At 41.6% G+C, this 25,321-nt stretch overlaps 1 long non-coding RNA gene across 1 annotated transcript; it reads right to left on the bottom strand.

The window, feature by feature from the left end:
* Positions 1–626: 626 nt before the first annotated feature.
* LOC111768163 (uncharacterized) lies at positions 627–21,755 on the bottom strand. Its single transcript, XR_002800336.2, has 3 exons — positions 21,643–21,755; positions 17,333–17,439; positions 627–1,885 (listed from the first exon to the last, which is right to left on the bottom strand). It is a non-coding gene; the product is annotated as an uncharacterized lncRNA (long non-coding RNA).
* Positions 21,756–25,321: the final 3,566 nt, after the last annotated feature.

Here is a 25,321-nt window from a genome sequence, read left to right as displayed (position 1 = left end):
CAAAACAACACACATTTTACAAGAGCACAAATAAAGTGATACACATCTAACAGCTCAGAGTTGTTGTCAGTAGGGGAGGGAATGGTGGGAGTCGGGAATGGAAATAAAGGGAATTAATTAATTGTTTAAATAAAGCTAGAGAGGGGCTTTTTAAAGACCAATGATGACTGTATACCACGGACTTAGTTAATGCCATCCTCTGCAGCTGAGGTCCAAGGAAAGACAAAAGTTGGAAGGTGGAAAAGCACAGGGATACACCAAGAATTATTATGCTTCCACTATCCAGAAAGAAGCATCATTAATATTTCGGCATTTCCTTCTAATATTTTTTTCTACACTTAGAGAAAATTACCCTTTCCTTTTCTCTCACTCCCACACTTTGGAGACACATAGAAATGGGTTAAAATTCTGGACTAGGGGCCAATCTTGGTGGCCTAGTGGTTAAGTTTGGCTCAATCCATTTTTGTGGCCCAGGTTCAGTTCCCAGGCACGGACCTACACCACTCACGGCCACGCTGTGGTGGCGACCCACATGCAAAATAGAGGAAGATTGGCAACAGATGCTAGCTCAAGGCGAATCTTCCTCAGCAAAAAAAAAAAAAAAAAAAAAAAAAAACAGAAGAAAATTCTGGATTAACCATTTTACTAGTGGTGATATTTTGGGCAAGTTCCTTCCTCTTGTCCAGCTTTAGTTTTCTCATCTGAAAAGCAGAAATGATCATAACCAACCTCTTAAGGTTGTGTGATGTTGAAATAATCGATGTGAAAAAGCTTCTAATATTACTGGGAGCACAGCATGTGCTTGGTAGATTCCAGTTGCTGGTCCTTTTAGAGGTTCACTAGGGTGGCTGCTACTGGGTACTTCGCAGAGTCATGCAGACAGACGTGGTCGACAAATATTTGTCAAACTGAATGGAATTAAATTACAGGAGAGTCAGATCTCACATATGGTTTTTCATCTCAAATTCTCTTGCTCTCCTGCCAGGACGTAGACGTCAATAAAGATAGGATGTTATGCATGTCGGATTTTCCTGTGTTCCATTCTCTCAGTTCCACGTGCAGGGGAAAGGAACTGACTCTCCAGGGTCATCCAGTTCATGTGGCAGTGGGGAGGGATCCCAAAAATATTTTTCATCATTTGCAGCGTTTTCCAGGGAGGAGTTGAAAGATATGAACATTGACAGGAATATTGCAAGAAATATTAAAACAGTGTTCCCGGCTGCTAGGAATGGGATGTTTACTCTTCAGGGCCCAAAGGACCCCAGGTGTTTTCCTGCTTTCAGAGTCTCTGTTTCACATGAGCCACCATGGAAGCCACCACCCATGGCAACGTGTCATTTTCCTGAGTCACCATTTGGTGGCTGGGGCACAGAGCTGGGGACTTGTGCTAACCAGGCATGACCACATCTCAGCATGTCTACAGGGCTCCAGGTGGCTTCCCTGTGGCAACACTGTGTTCACTAAAGGTCTGAGGGGTCCCATGAATGTTTTCAGGTCTAGTGTTTGGAAATTGTTGTTAGGAGAAATTATGTGCTCTGTTGGCATTTGTGAATCCAGGACTTTTAGAAGTTTCTAGAACATAGGCCTTGGGTCTCAAGGGCCTACTTGACATCTGGCCAATCTGGATCTTTATTCTTCCTTACCATGGGGCCTCCAGTGATAACTTCAGAAAACAGAGCAGCAACCTTTGAGTTTGTTTTTCATACAGATTTTAGTCTTGGGGGGCACACCAGCACACACAGGAGCACAGGATATGAAAATGTAGGGCATTCAGCAGGCATCTTGTGCCTTCTCTCTCCCTTCATAGACCAGGACCAAGTCCAGAGAGGTCAAAGTACATGTCCAAGGTCATGCAGAGGAGTCCATTCATGCCACGTGGTTCTGGCTTTGGGGTTAGAAGGAGAGAAAAGGTGAGAGTCCCAGACTGACATCACATACGAGGCCACAGAGGCAGAATGCTGGCTCCTCGAGAGACCCCCCCCCCACCGCCTCTCCAGGCAGCTGGAGGGAGGGGAGGTGTTAAGCGCTCAGACTTAACTTAGAAGGACCCAGGTTCCAACCCCAATGCACTTAGTGGCTTCATGAATTTAGGTAAATTACTCCACTTCGTTTTGGCTTTCTCCTTGTAAAACAACCTATCCCACAGCAGAGTTGTCATAAAGGCTGTGATACAAGGCAAAAGTGAAAGTAAGCACAATGAACACTCTGACCTTCCTTCTTTTTCTTAAAAGCCAGAGATGAAATTCCCTATGAAAGATGCCCTCCCTCTACCAGAAGGAAGGCAACATTCCTACCATCAAGGACAGGAAGTGGAGACTGAGAGAACTCTGTACAAACAGACTTTGTTAAAACAACTTTATCTTCCTTTAGCTTTTCCATATATTTTAGTTACTTTTCCACAATTGCCTCTCTTTGTTCAACCTAGTATACAAGCATGTAGGTTTTGTCTCTTTTTCAGGTCTTCCTTTCCTTATGAGGGCTCCTATGTCACAGAAAACTTCTATTAAATAAATCTGTATGCTTTTCTCCTGTTGATCTGTCTTATGTCAATTTAATTCTCAGGCCCAGACATAAAATCCTAAGAGAGTAGAGGGGGAAATCTTGCCTTCGCTACAAAAGCAAAGCCTCAGAAGTTCCAGTGGGTCTACTTTCCATGGAGCCTCCATCTGGCTGGTATTTATCTGCCTCCCCTATCTGTCTGATTTTAGCCTGAGAAGTCAACTCAAGCCCTAAGTCAGCCCATTCTTCTATATGAACCCTTACCAGCTGAGCTTCCATCAGAGTTTCAATATGCCTGGGTCCCTCATGCCTGGGGACAAGGCAGAGGCCCTGGCTATGATGTGACAGCACCAGGTCACACAGGCAGGGTCAGCGCAGAGAGGGTCCCCCTAGCAGGGCACAGGCAAGCACACTGGGAAGTAGAGATGATAAAGATGCTAAAATCTGAGAACTTTGGAACTGGGAGGAGGCTGGCCCAATATGCTTATATTATTGATAGAGAAACTGAGGCCCAGAGCAAAGAAAGAACTTACCCAGGGACATATGTCCCTCCTGGCAAGACCAGGACTACGATTCTGCTTTACTGTTCTCTACTCTTCCTCTCACATCTTGCCCTTGGCACAAATATTCTAATAAGTGCAGACTGCAATCTGGATGTGTCTGTCTAAGCTCACAAATGCTTAACTACCTACAGTATTCCTGGTTAGGGTCTTGAATACAGTTCAAGGAGTTAACTCCTGGGGTTATGTGTCTTAAGCCCAGAACCGCCTAACCCTGGTGGCTTGAAGAGATTATATTACATATCACTATTAATTGTATATTAACTCTTGGGATGTTGCTTTACTGTGTAAGAAGTACGTTTTCCCTGAGCTTGTTTAACCCTCTCAACTACCCCACGAGGTAGGCAGTATGGTTTCCCTGAAGGCTTAGGCAGGTGAATCATTCACTCAGCCAGCTGTGATGGACACCCAAGGGTCTCTCCCCGGCCACAGAGGCCCTGCGAGCCCACGCTTATTTCCATTGTTCAGCCGAACGTCCAACCTGGAGGAGGCAGACAGACTGGCCACCTGTGGGCAGACTTACCTTGCTTGTCCTCAAACCGGTTTAAAACATCTTGAGTCAGCATTATGAAATCCAGAGACTTCTTTGAAAGCGAAGATTTCTGTGTTTAAAAAAACAAAAAGTGCTGCCGCTCTGCCAACACTGCCGCCCACCCCGGTATCGTCTTCCGTCTTTTGAGCACATCCTCCTTCTTGGGCCTGTCTGCTCTGCTTGCTTCTCATCATGCTTTTCACTGTGGCGTCTACCTCTAACAGAGCCATGACAGCCAGTGTTTGTAAATCACTCCAGAGCTTACAGAGCCCTGGTCCTGGACAGGCAGCTGGGTCTTTCTTCGTCTGGAAAGAATCTCTTCTGGGCACAGCAGTTGGGTCTCAAGGAGAAAGACGTGCTGACTCCTGCACAGCTGTGTTTGCAAACATTTGCAAGGATCAGCTAGTTAGCCTCTGCTTGGTGCTGAGGGTATGGAGCCCATGAGAATTCCTGCTGCCTTAGGGCAATCTCAGCTGAACCAAATAACACGTGTAAACTCTAATTCCATTGCTAACTAGTTGTCACTAACTAGCATGTGCCCTCGACAAGCTGCTTCCCCTCCGGCTTCAGTAGCCCCTCCAAGGAATGAGGAGCTGGACTGGACAGCTCAGGTGACTGACCCCTCTGTCTCCCCCAGAGTCTAATCAGTTGAAAAAGGCCGTGGCCAGGCCATGCCACACACTGGCTCTGTTCTGGGTCATCTCGTTTGGAGAGGTGGGCAATGAGTGGACTCTGCCAGGGCTGCAGAGCCACCTTCAGTGTCAGTGTTGCCTGGCCTGTAATCTCCTGGTTTTAACAATGCTGAAGAGCAGTCCCAGGCTGAGCTGGAGCCCACTGATTGCTGACTCAGTGGCTAGATGGCTTATTGAGGCCACAAGCCCTGGGAACAACAAAGGAGAATCCAATCCTCATGAAAACCATAGGCTCTCTGGAGCACAGGCCCTCATCAAAGCCCGGTCTCCTGGTAACATCTTAGGAAACAAAGAGTTTTCTGCCGTATTTTTGGAACTGCCGAAGAGTCTAATCAGCCGTTTGTTGAGTGTCGCTCACGGCAGACAGTTCGGGGTAACCAAGCCTCGGCCTCAGGGGAGCCAGGTGCAGCATACACTCAAACAGCACTCTACAGTTTACAGAACACATTCACGGTGCCTCAGTTCATTCTTACTACAGCCCAGTGAGGAATCGGAAGCTCAGAGAGGTAAGGTAATTTGCCACGTACAGGCCAGCAAGAGGACAGGCCCTGATTAACCACAGGTCTTCTGCCTCCTGACTCAGGGCTCTTCATACCATACCGTGCAACACACAGAGCTAGACTGTCAGGAGACACAGGCTGGAGCGCTTTACGATATATTCTTATTGTTATTTATGCAAGACTGCTGGAGGTGGTAGCGTTTGATATAGGTCTTAAAATGTTATGAATTTTTTTCCTTTTTTTACTATTTTAATAGATCAATGTAGAAGATTTGGAAATAAAGCTTAATAAATAATAAAATGCAAAAAAAACCCGACAAACAAAAGCCTTATAATCCTAACAATACACAGGTGCTGCCACTGTAAATCATTTACATTGTTTCTTCCAGTTTTTCTTCCTCAAATTTTTCTTTAACTAGTTGAAATCATACTCTAGTTTTGAATTGTTTTTTTTTCTTAAACTTACATTTTATCACATTCATTTTGAATGGGTTGAATTATAGTAGGAAGGGGTGGTGCCTGACTAGGGAATTCTGGACTAAGGACACAGCCCAAGAAAAGGTGTGGGAACAGAGAGACACAGGGCGTATTCAGGAAACGGTGAGTAACCTTTTGAAGCTAACCTTGTGACTCCATGACGAGCTGAGGTTTAGCAAGCAGTCTAGGAAGACCTTTAATGTCAGATGGTGGAGAGCCTTGAATGGCACACTAAGAATTTGTAGTTTATTCTATTCTCATTAAGGAATAACACACTTAACACTGTACATATTTAGGAAAATACAAATGAAAACAAACACTTAGAAATAATTCACAATCTAACTGTCCAGAAATAGTTGCTATTAATGTTTTAATACATGTATAATCGTCCAATTTTTTCTGTACACTTATTTCTTCTTTTTTCCCCAAACAGGGACATAAAATGCATATTATTTTCTAATCTGCTTATAATTCCACTAACATCTTTCTTGGTCATTAAAAATTATTTTGCAATAATGGCTTTTAGACATTTAATGCACTGGAATTCTGTTTTTAAAGAAAATCCTACCAGGAACCTCAAAAACCAAAATGGATGAAAATAGAGCTACTGTGATCAGAAGATGAGTGGGGCCCTGACGCCTGCCTGACCCTGTAAGACTCACTGACCCCATTCTGAAAATTGCTGTTGCATAATGTCATTTTTATGGCTGCATGGTAAGAATATAACATCATCTACTTAATCAGCCTGCTCAGTTGTTTCCAACTTTTCTCTGTAAATTGATACTACATTCTTTGAACACATCCCATAATTATTTCCCAATGAAGGTTTTTGAACATGGGGTATGACATAATCAGAGCTATTAGTGTGAATGCCAGATACAGTAAAATCTTACTTAACTGGAATTCAGCTAACCACAATCCTTAATTAACCGATCTTCTTTTGCTCATCTTTGGGGAACATAAGGGAAACTCTCTCCCTCCTTCCATCCCTCTTTTTTTCTCTCTCTCTCAAACACCCACACAGGCACACATACAAAATTATGAAATAATAATAACTTTAGCAAATATGTGCAATAACTGTACTCTTAAAACTACAAAACATTACTGAGAGAAATTAAAGACAAGTATAAATGGTGAGATATACCATCCTCATGGACTGGAAGATTCAATATTGTTAAAATGCCTGTTCTTGGGCCCACCCGGTGGTGCAGTGGTTAAGTGCGCACGTTCCACTTCCGCAGCCCAGGGTTCGCGGGTTCGGATCCCAGGTGCAGACATGGCACCACTTGGCACGCCATGCAGTGGTAGGCGTCCCACATATAAAGCAAAGGAAGATGGGCATGGATGTTAGCTCAGGCCTGATCTTCCTCAAAAAAAAAAAAAGAAAAAAAGCCAGTTCTAAATTTATCTATAGATTAAACACAATGACATTCAAAATATTAGCAGGGTTATTCTGAACATTTTAGTAAGCAACTTTAAAAATTTATGTGGAAATGCAAAGCATATAGAATAGTGAAAGTAGTATTGAAAAAGAGCAAAGTTGGAGGACTTACATTATCTGGTTTCAAGACCTTCTATAAAGCTAACTAATCAAGATACTATTGTATTCAAGTAAAGTTGACATATACACCAATGGGACAGAATAGAAAGTCCAGGGGACGGAGGAGTGGCATAACAGTTAATTTCGTGTGCTCTGCTTCCGCGGCCTAGGGTTCACAGGTTCGGATCCCAGGCACAGACCTAGCACCACTCATCAAGCCATGCTGTCGCGGCATCCCACATAAAATGGAGGAAGATTGGCACAGATGTTAGCTCAGAGCCAATCTTCCTCAAACACACACACACACAAGTCTAGAAATAGACCCACACATATATATGGTCAATCAATTTTCTAGCAAAGGTGCCAAGACAATTAAATGAGGGAAAGGATAATGTTTTCAACAAAAGGTGCTGGAATAATTGATTGACTATATGTACAAAAATGAGCTAAAACTATAAACCTTCTTTAAAAAAAAACAGGAGGAAATCTTAGTGATCTTGGGCTAGGAAAAGATTTTTTAAACAGGACACATAAAAAAACAAACTCAATAACTTGGACCTCATTAAAATTAAAAATGTCTGCTCTTTGAAAGCACAATTAGGAAAACAAAAAAGCAAACCACAAGACTAAGAGCCTATGTTTGCAAAACATATATAAAATAAAGGGCTTGTGTCCACAATATATAAAGAATTCTCACAACTCAATAATGAGATAAAACAAAATTGGGCAAAAGAGGAGTGACGTCAGCATCATGGCAGAATGAGCTCTCCCCTTAGACTCTTTCCCATAACATACAACAAAAAGGACATTCACATAACAACAGAGGACATTCACACAACACAAAAGACATCTGAGAGACCCACACAGCTATACATCTGAAGGTGGAGGTGCTGGACCCCCCCCAGAGGAAGTGGAAGGGGGTAACGAGATCTCCTCTCCCTCCCCCACAGTGACCCTGGCTCCAGACCACATGGCTCTGAGAGGAGGGGGGAGGGGCCGGCCCTACACAGGAACACCTTTGCTCTCCAAGTTCCCTCACAGCATGTGGGAAAACACCCACACAGAGGTGACTAAGCTATTGCAGGGGGTGTCTTCATCAAGCTAGTACCCCAGGAGAGCAGATAGTGAGGGCGGAGCGAGAATGCCCCCAGGATCACATGGGCAAAAGAAAGCACCCCTCCCCCGTCCAGCACTCCAGTTCAGCTGGTCGGCCAGAGTGCCTGCACAGATAGAAAAGCCATGGCTGTGAGCAAGCAAGCTGCGGATCATGGTGGGCTCAGAATACACAGCTCTTGACCCCCACCCAGAGGAGGCAGGTGGAAGCTGCGACCAGATACTATCACTATGCAGAGGCGCAAATCCATGCTATCAAACACTATGAAAAAATATATTACATCTCCAGACCAGAAGGAAAATGACAAGCACCCAGAAATCAATCCTGAAGGCACAGAAATTTATAATCTAAATGACAGAGAGTTCAAAATAGCTATCATAAAATAACTCAATGAGTTACAAGAAAATACAGATAGTTCAATGAAATCAGGAACTTCTTCACCAAAGAGATTGAAACTGTAAAGAAGAACCAATCAGAAATGCTGGAGATGAAAAACACAATGGATGGGATAAAGAAAAATCTGGATTCCCTGAATAAAAGAGCTGATATAATGGAGGGGAGAATCAGCAGTTTGGAGGACAGACATACAGAAATGCTTCAGATGGAGGAGGAGAGATAACTAAGACTAAAAAGAAATGAAGAAATTCTCTGAGAAATATCTGACTAAATTATGAAATGCAACATAAGGATTATAGGTATTCAAGAGGGAGAAGAGAAGGAGAATGGAGCAGAAAGCTTATTCAGAGAAATAATAGCTGAGAACTTCCCAAACCTGGGGAAGGAGCTGGAATTCCAAGTAAAAGAAGCTACCAAAACTCCTAATTACATCAATGGAAAAAGACCTTCTCCAAGGCATAAAGTAATAAAGTTGGCAAAAGTCAATGACAAAGAAAAAATATTAAGGGCAGCAAGGCAGAAGAAAATAACTTACAAAGGAACCCCCATGAGGATTTCAGTGAATTTGTTAGCATAAACCTTACAGGCTAGAAGAGAGTGGAATGATATAATCAAAATTCTGAAAGACAAAAACTTTCAGCCAAGAATACTCTATCTAGTGAAAATATCCTTCAGATATGATGGAGAAATAAAAACTTTTCCAGATAAACAAAAGCTAAGGGAGTTCATCACCACAAGACCCCCACTACAAGAAATGCTCAAGAAGGCACTTATATCTGAAAAAAAAAAAAAAGAAACAAAGTGGTTACAAAGTCTTGAGCAAGGAAATAAATAGGTAGACAAAATCAGAAAATTGCAGCTCTCTATCAGAAGAGGTTAGCAAACACTTAATTATAACATTAAAGATAAAGGGAAGGAAAACACCAAAATAAATATAATCTCATAATTTTAACCACAAACCCACAACACAAGATGGGTTGTTACAGTAATAACTTAGAAGGGGAAGAGGAATGGGATGGAATCAGCTTAGTCTAAGGAGATGAGAGGCTGTCAGAAAATGGACTATCTCATCTACGAGATTTTTTATACAAACCTCATGGTAACCACTAAATAAATAATCAGAACAGAGACACAAATGACAAATAAAGAGAAAACTAAGAAAACTATCATAGAAAACTACCTAACTGAATTGGTTGTTCAAAATACATGCAATGAGAAACAAAGGAAATACAGAAGAACCAGAAAACAAGCAATAAAATGGCAGCATAAAGCCCTCATATATCTATAATCACTCTAAATGTAAATAGATTGACTTCTTCAATCAAAAGACACAGAGTGGAGGGATGCATTAAAAAATAAGACCCAACAAAATGCTGCATCCAGGAAACACATCTCAGCTCCCAAGACAAACATAGGCTCAGAGTGAAAGGATGGGAGATGATTCTCCAAACTAATGGCAAACAAAAGAAAGCAGGTGTTGCCATACTTATATCAGACAAAGCAAACTTCAAGATAAAACAGGTAATGAGAGACAGAGAGGGGCAGTATATAACGATAAAAGGGACACTCTATCAAAAATACATAACACATAAATATATATGCACCCAATACAGGAGGACCAAAGTACATAAAGCAACTATTAACAAATGTAAAAGGAGATATTAACTCAAGACAATAATAGTAGGGGACCTTAACACTCCACTTACATCAATGGATAGATCATCCAGACAGAAAGTGAACAAGGAAATAGTGGATTTAAATGAAACCTAGACCAGATGGACTTTATAGATATATATATAGAACACTCCATCCAAAACCAGCAGAATCCACATTCTTCTCAAGTGCTTGTGGAACCTTCTCAAGGATAGACCATGTTGGGAAACAAAGCAGGCCTCAATAAATTTAAGAAGATTGAAATCACATTAAGCATCTTTTCTGACCATAATGCTATGAACAAGAAATCCCCTACAAGAAAAAAGCCGGGAAAGGGACAAAGATGTGGAGACTAAACAACATGCTACTGAACAACCAATGGATCACTGAAGAAATTAAAGGAGAAATCAAAAAATATCTGGAGACAAATGAAAATGAAAATACACCATACCAAGTCATATAGCAAATATATGAGTTTGTAGCAAAAGTGGTCCTAAGAGGGAAATTCATAGCAATACAGGCCCACCTTAACAAACAAGAAAAATCTCAAAGAAGCAATCTTAAACTATACCTAACAGAATTAGAAAAATAAGGAAAAGAAAGCCCAAAGTGAGCAGAATGAGGGAAATAACAAAAATTAGAGCAGAAATAAATGAAATTGAAACCAAAAAGACAGTAGAAAGGATCAATGAAACAAAGAGCTGGTTCTTTGAGAAGACAAACAAAACTGACAAACCCTTAGCCAGACTAAGAAAAAAAGAGAGAAGGCTCAAATAAATAAAATTAGAAATGAAAGAAGAGAAATTACAATGGATATCACAGAAATACAAAGGATATGAGAACACTATGAAAAACTATATGCCAACAAATTGCACAATCTAGAAGAAATGGATAAATTCTTAGACTCACACAACCTCCCCAAAATGAATCAAAATGAAGTAGAGAATCTGAATAGACCAATCACAAGAGACTGAAACAGTAATCAAAACCTTCTTAAAAATAAAAGTCCAGGACGAGATGGCTTCTCTGGAGAATTCTACCAAACAATCAAAGAAGATTTAATGCCTATCCTTCTCAAACCAATCCAAAAAATTGAGGAAGACAGAGCACATTTTAACACATTCTATGAGGCCAACATCACCCTGATACCAAAGCCAGAAAAGGACAACACAAAGAAGGAAAATTATAGGCCTATATCACTGATGAACATAGATGCAAAAATCCTCAACAAAATATTGACAAACTGAATATAGCAATACATTAAAAAGATCATACACCACGATCAAGTGGGATTTAGACCAGGGACACAGGGATGGTTCAACATCTGCAAATCAATCAGTGTGAACCATCACATTAACAAAATGAGGAATAAAAACCACGTGATCATCTCAATAAACACAAAGAAACCATTTGACAAGATCCAACATCCATTTATGATAAAAATTCTAAATAAAATGGGTATAGAAGGAAAGTACCTCAAAATAATAAAGGCCATATATGACAAACCCACAGCTAGCATCATATTGAATGGGGAAAAAATGAAAGCCATCCCTCTGAGAACAGGAAAAGACAAGGGTGCCCACTCTCACCACTCTGATTCAACACAGTACTGGAGGTTTTGGCCAGAGCAATTAGGCAAGAAAAAGAAATAAAAGGAATCCAAATAGTCAATGAAGAAGTGAAACTCTTCCTGTTTGCAGACGACGTGATTTTGTATATAGAAAACCCTAAAGAATCCATTGTAAAACTATTAGAAATAATCAGCAACTACAGCAAAGTTGCAGGGTACAAAACCAAGTTACAAAAATTGGTTGCATTTCTATACTCTAATAACGAACTAACAGAAAGAATTCAAGAATACAATGCCATTTACAACTGCAACAAAAAGGTAAAATATCTAGGAATAAATTTAACCAAGGAAGTGAAAGACCTATACAATGAAAACTGTAAGACATTACTGAAAGAAATCAACGATGACATAAAGAAATGGAAAGATATTTCATGCACGTGGATCAGAAGAATAAACATAGTTAAAATACCACCTAAAGCAACCTACAGATTCAATGTAATCCCAATCAGAATCCCAATGACATTTTTCACGGAAATAGAATAAAGAATCCTAAAATTCATATGGGGCAACAAAAGACCCCAAACAGCTAAAGCAATCCTGAGAAACAAGAACAAAGCTGGAAGCATTGCAATCCCTGACTTCAAAATATACTACAAAGCCATAGTGATCAAAATAGCATGGTAGTGGTACAAAAACAGGTGCACAGACCAATGGAACAGAATTGAAAGCCCAGAAATAAAACCAAACATATACGACAGCTAATCTTTGACAAAGGAGCTAAGAATGTACAATGAAGAAAGGAAAGTCTCTTCAATAAATTGTGTTCAGAAAACTGGACAGCCACATGCAAAAGAATGAAAGTAGACCATTCTCTTTCCTCATACACAAAAATTAACTCAAAATGGACCAAAGACCTGAAGGTAAGACTAGAAACCTTAAAACACCTAGAAGAAAATATAGGCAGTACACTCTTTGACATCAGTCTTAGAAGGATCTTTTCGAACACCATGTCTACTTGGACAAGGGAAACAAAAGAAAAAACAAACAAGCAGGACTTCAGCAGACTAAAGAGCTTCTGCAAGGCAAAAGAAACCAGGATCAAAACGAAAAGACAACGCACCAAATGGGGGAAAATATCTGCAAATCATATATCTGACAAGGGGTTAATCTCCATAATATGTAAAGAACTCACACGACTGCACAACAAAAAACCAAACAACCTAATCAAAAAATCTGCAGAGGATATGAACAGATGTTTTTGCAAAGAAGATATACAGATGGCCAATAGGCACAGGAAAAGATGTTCAATGTCACTAATCACCAGGGAAATGCAAATCGAAACTATACTGAGATATCACCCTACATCTGTTAGAATGGCTTTAATCACCAAGACAAAAAATAACATGTTGGAGAGGGTGTGGAGAGAAGGGAACCCTCATACACTGCTGGTGGGAATGCAAACTGGCACAGCCACTATGGAAAACAGTATGGAGATTCCTCAAAAAATCAAAAATACAAATACCATATGACCCAGTCATCCCACTACTGGGTATTTATCCAAAAAACTTGAAATCACCAATCAAAGAGACTTATGCACCTCTATGTTCATTGCAGCATTATTCACAATAGCCAAGACGTGGAAGCAACCCAAGTGCCCATTGACTGATGATTGGATAAAGAAGGTGGTACATATACACAATGGAATACTACTCAGCCATAAAAAAGACAAAACCATCCCATTCGCAACAACATGGATGACCCTTGAGCATATTAAGTGAAATAAGCCAGACAGAGAAAGACAAACACTGTATGATTTCACCCATACGTGGAAGATAAACACACAGACAAAGAAAACAGTTTAGTAGTTACCTGGGGGAAGAGGGTTGGTGGGTGGGCACAAGGGGTGAAGGGGTGCATTTATATAGTGACTGACAAATAATAATGTACAACTGAAATTTCACAATGTTATAAACTATTACGACTTCAATAAAAAATTTTTAAAAACCTAAAAAAAATTGGGCAAAGATTAGAACATTTTGTCAAAAAAAATATACAGATGCCAAACAAACACATGAAAAGGTGTTCGACATCATTAGTCATCAGGGAAATGCAAATTTAAACCAAAAGGAGATACCATTACATACCTCCTGAAGTGGATAAAATTTAAAAGATTGACAATGCCAAGTATTGGCTAGAATGTGCAGCAAGTTCAGCATTTACTTACAAAGTGAAACATTCACTTACCACATGACTCAGAAATTCCACTCAGGTATCTTTCAAGTGAAGTGAAAACATATGTCTACACAAAGATTTGTACATGAATATCCATTTTAGCTTTGTTCAGAGTAGCCAAAAACTGGAAATAATCCAAGTGGCCATCAACTGGCAAATGGATAAGGATAAATCGTTATCTAAATGGACTATGACTCAGTAATTAATAGATACAAACTCCTGATACATGCAACAACATGAATAAATCACAAAAGCATTACTAAGTGAAAAAAGCCAGATACATAAGACTACATACTGTATGCATTTATATGAAGTTCTAGAAAAGGCCAATCTATAGTGATGACAGCAGATCAGCAGTTGCTAGGGGTTCGGGGTTTGGGGATGGGATTGACTGCAATCTTCTAAATCACATTTTTCGTAGTGGTGGCACTACGATACACATATGTCAAAACTCATCATTTACACTTGAAATTTGTGAATTTTATGGGAAATAAGTTATACTTCTACTGGCATTTGGATTCATCTTTGCTTACTTTTTTGTCACTCTTCTAGCCACTCAGTAGCTTCACATTTCATGGTTCAGAATTGCAATGTCTGCTAGTGTCAAGGATAGAGTTTGTGTTTCTGTTTCTTATTTTCCTTGTTGTTTCAGGGTAATTTTTGGGAGAAAAAAGAAGTGGGAAAGGGGGCCGGCCCTGTGGCATAGTGGTTAAGTCTGGCCTGCTCTGCTTCGGTGGCCCAGATTCAGATCCCAGGTGCAGACCTACACCACTTGTCAAGCTATGTTGTGGCGGTGACCCACATACAAAATAGAGGAAGATTGGCACAGATGCTAGCTCAGGGTGACTCTTCCTCATCCAAAAAAAAAAAAAAAGAAGTGTGAACATCCTTTCTTCACCATCTTAAACTTGGAAGTCTTATAGATGATATTCAAAACCAGGGGGCTGGAGCTGCCCCTATTTCTTACTGTACTAATTTACGTTTTGAGACACTACTAATGAGTTCCTACAGTGATAAATAAGAATTCAGATCTCCCATACCTCCCCACTCCCCCTTCCCTATCTTCCCAACACATTTATAAAACAATTTTAGTTATGTCGATAGTCAGGACACACTGTATTATGATTGTGCAAATATCACTCATAGAGAACCACACTAACACTACACCCATAGCAGCTTTCGTATGCAGCCCTTCATTTTTACTGGTGTTTTCTCATTTGCCTGATTTTCTACACAACTATCATTAATTTTTCCTACTGTCCCAATAAAGTCTGCCTCAATTCTATCAATAATATTTTCCATAATCTCAAATATGTCATGTTCATCTTATTCCTAGAGACTTTCCTTTCAGAGCCTTCCTTCCATGTTCTCCAGTTCAGACTGGATGATGTACAGATGTCATCTGGAAATTTCTATCCACCGTCATCCTGGGGATTCACGTTGCCTTGTGTGCTTTGGATCCCTTGCTTTCTGGATCCATGTGCTCCTTTCTTGGCTTCCTCCCTTGTTTTGCTGGGTCGTTACCTCCAGCAGTTCACTAAGGAAGGATACAAGGGAAGCAAGTGATTTTAGTTCTTGCATGTCCCAAAATAGCTTATTTTCCCCTCATTTGATGGACAGTTTGGCTGAATCTAGAAGTGTAGGGTGTAAAATAGAATATCGAAGGCATTAGTCCATTGTCCACTAGATTCCCACGTGTTGTTGACAGGTCTGTTGATTCTGATTCTCTCCTTCTTCTCTCCAGAAGTTTTCGGCATCTTCCCTGGATCCCTCATACAGGGACCCCTCGTGCCTGACCCTGGGTCTTCTTCATTCCCTGTGTAGGCACATCCCTTGTGCCAGCCCTTTGGATTTGGAAACTCACGCTTTGGTTCTGGGAAATTTCCTTGTTTTATTTCCTTGATGATTTCATCTCCTTGGCTCTCTTGCTGGCATTACTAGTAGTTGGCTTTCAACCTCTTAGACTTATCCTCTTGCTTTATCTTTTCTCTGCTATTTTCCATCTTTTTGTCTTTTTGTTCCGTCTCCTGATATTTCAGATATTTCTCTGAATTTAGTTTTAGATTAAATTTTTATTTCGGCATATATTTAACTTTAATATATGTTTTCAGTTTTTTAAAAAGCTCTCTGATTCTCGTTTCATGGATATAATACCATCCCTAGCCTTTCAGGGAGATTGTCAGTTTGATGTTGTCTCTGATTTCTCCCAATTCTTTTTTCCATTTATTTGTTGGGTTTGTTTTCTGTCTTTCGAGTTAGAAGCTCCCCTCCATGTGCTTGGCCATCGGCTCTCATTTATGCCAAGGGCCTAGAAAGTTCTTTACACAGACGACAGACTTGGGCCCCAGGGGCTTCAGTCTAATAGGAAAGAGCTTCAAACCGGCTCTCATTGTGAAGAACCCCAAATGGTCACCTCTGGGATTTACTCCAGAGAAGAATCTCATGTCCTGCCTTGGCGGGAATGTAAAGCATGCTCCTGGCATTGTGGAAAATGAGATGGGCTGGTATTCAGATTTTCACTCAATTCCCCTGTGTCTAGTCTGTGTTTCCTCCCATCCTGCTGCCCACTCTCAAACTCCTCTTCAAATACCATCGGCTCCTCTCCCATTTCCTCGGTCTTAACCCTTTTATTATGCTGTTATTTTAGTAATCAGTAGGAAGGGAAAAAAAAGGAATAATGCATTATCTAACCTGGCCTGCACTGTTTCAGTGATAAGGAGACTGAACGAGATTCAGAGAAAGTTTGCCTTCTCTGTGGTACCCCACGACTCCCCACAGTCACTGCTTCTGTCTAGGTCTCAATTTCCTCACCTAGAAAATGGTAGAATAGTACTAGATGAATTCTAAAAACTCTTTCTATCCTGAAATTGTATGTTTCAAGAAACCAGAACCTGGTGTCCAAGGTTATTTTACCTATTTGTCATATTTTCGGTGCTCCCAAGATGTTCCACCAATCTCCTTTAAAGATCTCTTCTTCCATTCTCCCGAATCAATGGCCAGAGGCAGGGCTGGCTTCACGGGGGTGCAGCCTGGGCAGTCATAGCAGACCTCGGACTCAGAAGGGCCCCACACTTGGTTTAACACTCTGCTGTTGCCATCTTGAAATTCTTATTAATTGTTGAACAAGGGGTACCACATTTTCATTTTGTGCTGGACCCCATGAATTATGTAGCCAGTCCTGGCCACTGGATGGCAAAGCCAGGACTCATCTTTCAAGGACCTTCACACTCATTGCCAGAGCTACAACTCCTGTGGCTGTTAACTTCTGCTTCCTGGAAGGGAGGAAGGAGCGAGACCACAGCTGCCCCGAGACCAGAAATGGATAAACCAGCCCACAACAGGTTCTGCAACTTGCCTGAGATCTTATCGCTCAAGAGTTTGGAAAACTCTTGAGTTATTTAAGCCAAACTCTGAGTACCTCACATGAATCTTAGAAGGTCATTTTGCTTCTGTTTCAATGGGGCTGTGCCTTCTGGCTGTTGATGTCCTTTGACAAGGCAATTTTGCAACCAGAGGACTTTATTCATTCATCCTTCATTCACTAAAGAAACCTTTATGAACCACTTACTCTGTTAGCAGAAAAATGGGCTTTTTGGAGCAGGCAGAATCGAGTTAAGATTCCTCTCTTGCTGGCCCCATGACCTGATTTGACCTTCTGAGCTTCGGCTTCCCTTCCTGTTTGATGAGAAGAGAATGATTACCTCCCAGCTCAATGATGAGATAACATGAGTAATAGGCCTAGTACAGTGCCTGACACACTATGTGCCCAGCAAGTATTCATTCCTTTAGTCTTCTCCCCAGCCCTATAAACCACAGCGGGTTTCAGCTTCAGTTATGAACAGACCACAAGCAGGCCACAAGCAGGCTGTGGAGCACTCAGAGGGTCCATTCTATCTTCTCCCCAGCAGAAATGTTGAGAGAAGCCCAGGGAGGAAGGAGGCTCATGCCTATGAGAGGTGTTGAGAGTGGTGTTTGCTTTCTGGAGCATCCCTGTGCTCTGTGATTAGCACTTCATAGGTTCCCAGAAAACTTTGAAGATAATAATATGTCTCCCTTCCTTTCAATGGATGATCTTGAAGTGATACACTTAAGTCTGTAATGAAATTTGGAGGCTCTCACAAGGAGCCAAGACTTGGTCTTATCTTAAAAGTCTAGCTATGAAGATTCAGCCCACAGACAGGAGTGGCACAGGAATGTGCCCTTAGAAATGCCTCCTCCACAAGCCGTGCCTGTTTTGTGAGATGAATGGAGTGATGAGCTAGTAAATTTAGCCTAATAATTTATGGCATTTGTATTTCACTTTTCAGTTTACAAAGCTTTGACAAAGCCCTTGCACATCCACTATCCCATTTGCATCTTACAATCTCAGAAAGTGTTTTGGTAAGGTTATCATCCCCGTCCTGCAGATGAGAAAAGTGAAACTCGAAGAAGTGACTTGTCCAGGTCACACGGCTAGCCAGTAAGCATCAGGGCCAGGATTCAAATCCAGTCTCCTGATTGCAGAGTCTCTGCTCTGTTGCCTCCCTGAAATAGTATTTAACCATTTCCACATTCAGTAGAAATTCTTTAACTAAACTTTTAGCTGAGTTGTCCTGGGATCCAAGCCCTAGGATGCTGGTAGCATCAGGGGCTCAGGAAGAGGCAGAGAGACTAGACCTAAGGTGGCCATACCTGGCAGACTAGGGCCCCAGCCCACTGAGCGGTGGCTACATTCCTGGAATTCCAATGGCCTGGTCACCTGAGAATAATGCAGCCCCTCAGGGTGGCTTCATCAGGAGCCAGATCTGTCCCTCTCACCCACTCAAGGACTTTGCTCCTGTAATTCTGCCCCCTCTCTCCCACTAACCAATATTTCATTTCATTAGCATATAAACATGCTGCAATAGTTCACATTTTTAACCTCCTCCATATCTCCCTTTACTGTTGCCCAGTTCTCTGCTCTTCCTTTCAGCAAAACTCCTACAGGACTTGTCTTTACTCACTGTCTACTCTTTTCCTCCTGTTCTGCCTTGAACCGACTCCAATTAAACTTCCATCCTTACCACTTTATTGAAATCATCTTGTCAATGACATGTATCTTGCTAAGTCCTATGCTAAGCTCACCCAACTCTTAGTAACATCTGATATTTCTTCTTTCTTGAGACTTTCTTCACATGGCTCTTGTCACCACACTCCACTGGTTCTCCTCCTTCCACATTAGCTGCTCCTTCTGCACCATCTTTACTAGATTGTTCTGCTCTTCCTGACTTCTAAACGTCACAGGGCCCATGTTTTGGCCCGAGGCTCTCTCCTCTCCCCTACTATCTACTCTCACTCTCTACGTGGCTTCGTTTAGTCTCAAGGCATTAGATCTCACTTTTACACTGTGACTCCCAAGTTCACATCTCCAGTCAGAACATCTCCTCTGAATTCCAGATTCATTTGTCTGACTTCCTATTCAATATCTCCTCTTGTATTGCTAATAGACATATCAAATTTAACATTTCCCAAATCTTGATTTTCACCCCCCTAACCTGCTCATAACCATCTCAGTGAAAGGCTCCACCATGGCCACACTCTGTCATCCTTGATTCCTCTCTTTTTCTCACAACTACACACACTCCACTGATGGCTCCACCTTCAAAGAACATCTATTTCTCACTGCCCATGATAGTGCCAACTCCAAGCTCTCCCATCTCTGGGTTGGATTCTTGCAAGAGTCTCCCAATTAGTCATCTTCATTCCACCCTTATCTTCTGTGGTCTGTTCCCCACACAGAGGCCTGAATAACACTTCAAAGCATAAACCACAGAGATCTTTTGTGGAGTGCCATATTTATAACGAGGTCGGGCCCAACGCTTTCTGAGAGGGTCATGGCACAGCAGCCAAGCTGTGCGTCCTACACCAGACTACCCAGTTTTGACTCTTGGCTCGACTACCTACATAAATTTTAAATGACCTCTCCTTTTTCAGTTTTCTTGTCTGTAAAATGGGGCTGATGACGATTATAATATTCAGATGAGTTACGTTTAGAAGGGTGCTTGGCTCAGAAAATGCTAGATATGCATCAGTTCTGACTTTGTTAAGAAAACTAATGTTGTCAATGCCCTTGACTGGAAGGGATGTGGTGGGTTTTAACAAACATATATGGGAGGGAAATTCAGTAAGAATGGTGAAAAGCAGGAACTACACCCTGGTGTGCTCAGGCCTTTCCTCCCTCCACAGCCTCCCTCCTGTCGTAGGAGTACCCACTACTCCAATTGAGCCCCAGATGCCTGTGTGGGCCCCCACTTGTCTGCCGCTCCAGGTTCTCCCTGGCTCTGAGCCAGAATCCCTTGAAGGTAGTCATCCTCACCTCCAGGCACATGTGGAGTGGGCAGTACACGGCAGTCATGGCTGGACGACTGACTGCCAGCTGATCCACCGGGAGTCCCTTCTCCCTTCTCTAGTGGGAGCCAGTGATGGTGGCCAGGGGGTGGGACCTACTGGGGACACCTGGTGTAACACACGGGACAGACGGCATGGGCGTACTGGCCAAATATCAGCCTGGTAGGTCCAGAAGACCTTTGGCAATCCACAGTTGGGGCCTGCCCTGTCCTCTGACCTGGAGCCTCAGGACTCTACCTTTCACCCATTACCTTCCGGCCACACTAGCTTCCTTTTGTTCCTCAAACACACAAAGCCTGGTCCTGCCTCAGGGCCTTTTCATTCTCCCTGAGATATATTCCCCCATATTGTTGCGTGGCTTTCACTGCATTCCCATCTCGACTCATCTGGCCCTTCTTCAGAGAGGTCTCCCTGATGACCCTATAGGAATTCTGCTCACTTTCCCCCACCCCAGTCACAGCATATACCTACCCAGCTGTATTTTTTAAAGCATTTCTCACTCCCTAAAGTTATATTTTATATTTATCTGTTTTCTATCATTCTGCCATGATAAATATGGCCAAAATAACAGACAACAAATACTGTTGGAAGATGTAGATAAAGTGCTGAAAATTTAGAAGAAACAAGTATTAGCACAAATTACACAGGTTTGCAACTTGAAAGTCTGCTATACAGTTGGATGAAATAAAGATATTTTGAACAACTCCTCCCTCATGACAGTCACTAGATCCTGTTTCAATAATGGAATACAGAAAGAACTGCTTTTGAGGAGCCACTAATGGGAAGATGAACCAGGGAGCATATATTCTCAACAGTAAATCATTCCTTTTATAACACAATATTTTACAGTAAAATTGTGTCCATGAAACCATTGAAGGAGCGGCTGCTTTGACTAGGATAATAGAAGAACTCTGAGATAAGACTGCCAACTGTGCTGTGGGTGACATGCCACCTCATTCACCAGCAGGAAGTGGCAGCAAAAGCTGAAGGCAGAAGGGCACACGTTGCTGTATGATGCCACGGATGTAGTTAATAAGGACACAAGACCTTTCAGATGTCATGGGATCATTAGCATAATCTGTAATGAGCTGAGTATCCATGAAAGTCCTTTGTTTCACATGTTGGCTAACTCATGGCAAAATACTTAAAAGACCTGTCAGACTTTTACAGACGTGTTATCTTTTTTCAAACAAAAAGGCAAGAATTCCCGCAATGACAAGCAGCTGTCGGTAGTAAACTGCCTGGCAGATATTTTTGAAACTGTGAATACACGTAATTTCTCCCTTTGGGGTATAGGGGATGCTTTAACAGGGTGAGCAGGTGAATGGCTGGGTGTGTTGACTGGCCTTATCTTTATGTTTCCGATCACAGACGTCCAGGGGCCTCTAAGGCTGCATGACAATTTACTAGATTTCTGATTTAACTCTCCCATTTCCAAGAGCTATTCCACCTCTGCTCTCTCCTCAGGCCTCGCACAACCCTCCCCACTCCCACACGCAGCTAAGGACTTACTTGCCGTTTCTCCAGAAACAATCAGAAGAGTCCTCCACCACGTTCCCACCAGTGCCTGTGTCTGACTGTCGTGCTCTCTCTTCTTTCCTGGTCCTGTCACAGACAAATCATCTGGGCGAAGGCCAATCCCCCCGCTCTGGCTGCGGATCCCATCCCCTCCCCCAGCTCAGGGGTAGCCCCCTGAAATCATTCCCCCTCTCTTCTAACGTCTTCAACAAGCGAGCAAAGAAACAAAAACAAACAAAAGAAGTTTCCCTTGACCTTACATCACCAACCAGCTATGGCTCCTCTGCCTCGGTCTGCAACAGAATCCCTCACCAGAGCGGTCCACACTCTTCCACCATTCTCCATCGAACCCACTCTCTTTGGCTTCTGTCCCCATCACTGAAACCTCCTTTGTCAGGTCACTGATGACCCATGTCCAGATCTGACGCTCACATCTCAGTCTTCATCTTCTGCGGTTCTCAGGAGCATTTGACGTAGCTGTTGGCTTACTCCTTTCCGACACGCTTTCTTCACTTGGCTTCCAGGACATTACAGGCTACTGGCTTTCCTTCTACCTGGCAGACATTCACTCTCAGCCTTCTTTCTGGATCCTCCACCTTGGTTCCTACTTCTGTATGTTGGAGCACCCAGGTCTCAGTTCTCAGATCTTATTCTCGATCTGGACCCATACCCTTGATGATCTGATTCAGGCTGTTGACTCACAGATTTATACCTCCAGGTGTTACCTTTCCCCTGAACATTAAATTCATCTATTCAAAGCATACTCAACATCTCCACTCGGAGATTGAATGGGCATCACTAACTTAAACATCTCACAAAAAACTCCTGATTTTTTGCCCAAACTCTGTCATAAACACACATAAGGCTTCCTGATCTCAGTAAATAGCAACTGCATTCTATGTAGATTCAGACCCTAAACTTTGCAGTCAACCTTAACTCTTCTTTCTCCCACATCCTACATCCAATCCATCAGAAAAGCCTTTTGGCTTATACCTTTGAGATATATGCAGAAGTTGATCATATCTCATCAGCATCACTTCTCACCCTACCATCAGCCCCAGGATGGTTCAGCAGCCTCCTGGGTGACCCTCCTGCTACCCCACAGCCCCCTTACAATGTATTCTCTGCACCCCCAGAGCACCCTTCTAAAATATGAGTCAGCTGCTGTCACTCTTGTACATTCCATCTCCCTGAGACAAACTCTGATGTCGTTACTATAATCCACAAGACTATCCATGATCTGGGCCAGCCACCTCTCTGACCTCGTGGCCTCTACCACACTCCTCCCTGCTTATGAAGGGCCACCTTCCTGTCTCAAGATCTTTGTACCTGGAGTGCTAATCCCTCACACAGCTGCATGGCTGGGTCCCCCACTTCTTTTAAGTCTCCTCTCAAATGTCACCTTCATTTGAGAGGCCTTCCCAGTCCACTCTGTCTAAAATAGCAACTCCCATCCCCAACCTTCCACTCATCTATTCTCTATCTTCATATTCTGCTTTCTTTTTCCTCATGGCAGTTTTTTGCCACCTGACAGATTATACAATTATTGATTTATGTATGTATCATGTGTCTCTCCCAGCTAGCATGTCAGCTTCATTCCCTGTGCCTAAAACAGTATCTGGCACATGCAGGCACTCATTTGTTTAATGCATGAAAAAGTAACCGCTTTTTTGGAAGAAAGCTATGCAACAGAGACAGCATTTTGAGAATGGATGTTTGCAAATGTTTCCATTGGCATGAAAACACTTGGTTCTCTGTATCTTTGTGAGGTATCTTTTTCTGTTATGATTGCCATTAAAAAGAAGTACTAAAGTAAATTGAAGTAGACAAGAACTACAAATTACTGTATCACATACTGTTAAGCCAAGATTTTTAACAATAGTGCACTCTTTAATTACATAACTCTTACTAATATTTTCATTGAAAGTGATTTATATTAATAATTTAAATTTTATTTATCTTATTTTAATATTTATATTATGTACAACATACATCACTAGAACAGTCCTGCATGTATATAATTTATACAAAAATACACATCTGTATAATGGGGATGTGTGCTCAAAATATTTCTCTGATATGTTGTTATCTAGAGGAGGAGGGTTAGGACAGATTAGATCTGGGCATACGTTTTAGGTTTTTGTTACATCACATTCTACTTCAAGAACCAATTTCTGTAGCTTACCTATTACTTCGTGACAAACTAACTGAGAACTTAGTGGCTTAAAACAATAACCATTTTGTTGACTCAGAATTCTGTGAGTGGGGAATTTGGGCAGGACTTGGCTCGGTGGTTTTCTGTTCCACCTAGCATCAGCAGAGGTCGTTCGCTAGGCTGGGAGGTCCAAGAAGGCTTCACTCACATGTCTGACACTTCAGTTCTCCATGCAGCTTCTCTGGCTAGCTTGGGCTTCCTCACAGCATGGCTGTCTTGAGGTAGTTGGACTTCTTGCCATGGCTGTTGGATTTCAGGAAGACACATTTGAAGAAGGGAAAAAGCTGCAAAGACATTGCTTGGAAGCTATATAACATGACTGAAGCAACATTCTATTGCTCAAAGCTGCTTACAAGACTGTTGCTGATTTAAGAAGTGCGGGAAATGGACCTCATCTTTCAATGGGAAGAGTGAAAAAGAATTTAAGTCCATTTTAAATCCACCACAGGCTTCTTTTGCACGTTATTATGTTTGTGAGACTCATCCATGTTGCTGTATGTAGCAGTTACTCATTCTTTTTCATTACAGTATAATATTCCATTATATGACTATATCACAATTTGCTTATCCATTCTCCTATTGATGGACATTTAGTTTTCAGTTTTAGCTATTATAAAGAAAGCTTTATGAAAATAATTTTACATATTTTGGTGAACATATACACTAATTTCTCTTGGTATATATCTAGGAATGAAATTGCTGGGTCATAATTAGCGTATATTTAGCATTACTTTGAAACAATTTTCCAAAATATATCTAACAATTTACATTCCCATCAGCAATGCAGAAGAGGACCAGTTTATCCATATTCTTGCCAAACCTTGATGTTGTCCACCTTTCTAACCTTAGCCACTCTGGTAGATGTGTAGCAGCATCTTACTGTGGTTTTAACTTGTGTTTTTCTGATGAGTCATTATGTTGAGTACTTTTCATATATTTATTGAGCTTTTAACTATCTTCTTTTGTGAAACAGCTGTTCAAGTCTTTTGCCTATTTTTACTAGGGTTATTATTGACTTTGTGAATTTACTGAAATGTACTGATTTATTGAATTCTTTGTTGTGGATACAAGTCTTTTGTTGAATATATGTATTGTGAATATCTTGTCTTGGTCTTTAGTTTGCCTTAACAATGTCTTTTGATGAACTAAAGTCCTTAGTTTTGATGAAGTCTAACTTAACAACGTTTTCTTTCACGGATAGCGTTATTGTGATCTGTTTAGGAAATCTATCCCATCTCAAGTCATAAAGATATTTACTGGGGCCAGCCCCGTGGCCGAGTGGTTAAGTTCATGTGCTCTGCTTCAGCGGCCCAGGGTTTCAGCAGTTCAGATCCTGGGCACAGACATGGCACCACTCATGAGGCCACGCTGAGGTGGTGTCCCACACAGCACAACTAGAAGGATCCACAACTAAAAATACACAACTATGTACTGGGGAGCTTTGGGGAGAAGGAGAAG

The sequence above is a fragment of the Equus caballus genome, chromosome 15 (assembly GCF_041296265.1).
Source record: "Equus caballus isolate H_3958 breed thoroughbred chromosome 15, TB-T2T, whole genome shotgun sequence".
Lineage (NCBI taxonomy): Eukaryota > Metazoa > Chordata > Mammalia > Perissodactyla > Equidae > Equus > Equus caballus.
The sequence above is the reverse complement of the archived record's forward strand: the minus strand, read 5'-3'. Positions and strand labels throughout refer to the sequence as shown.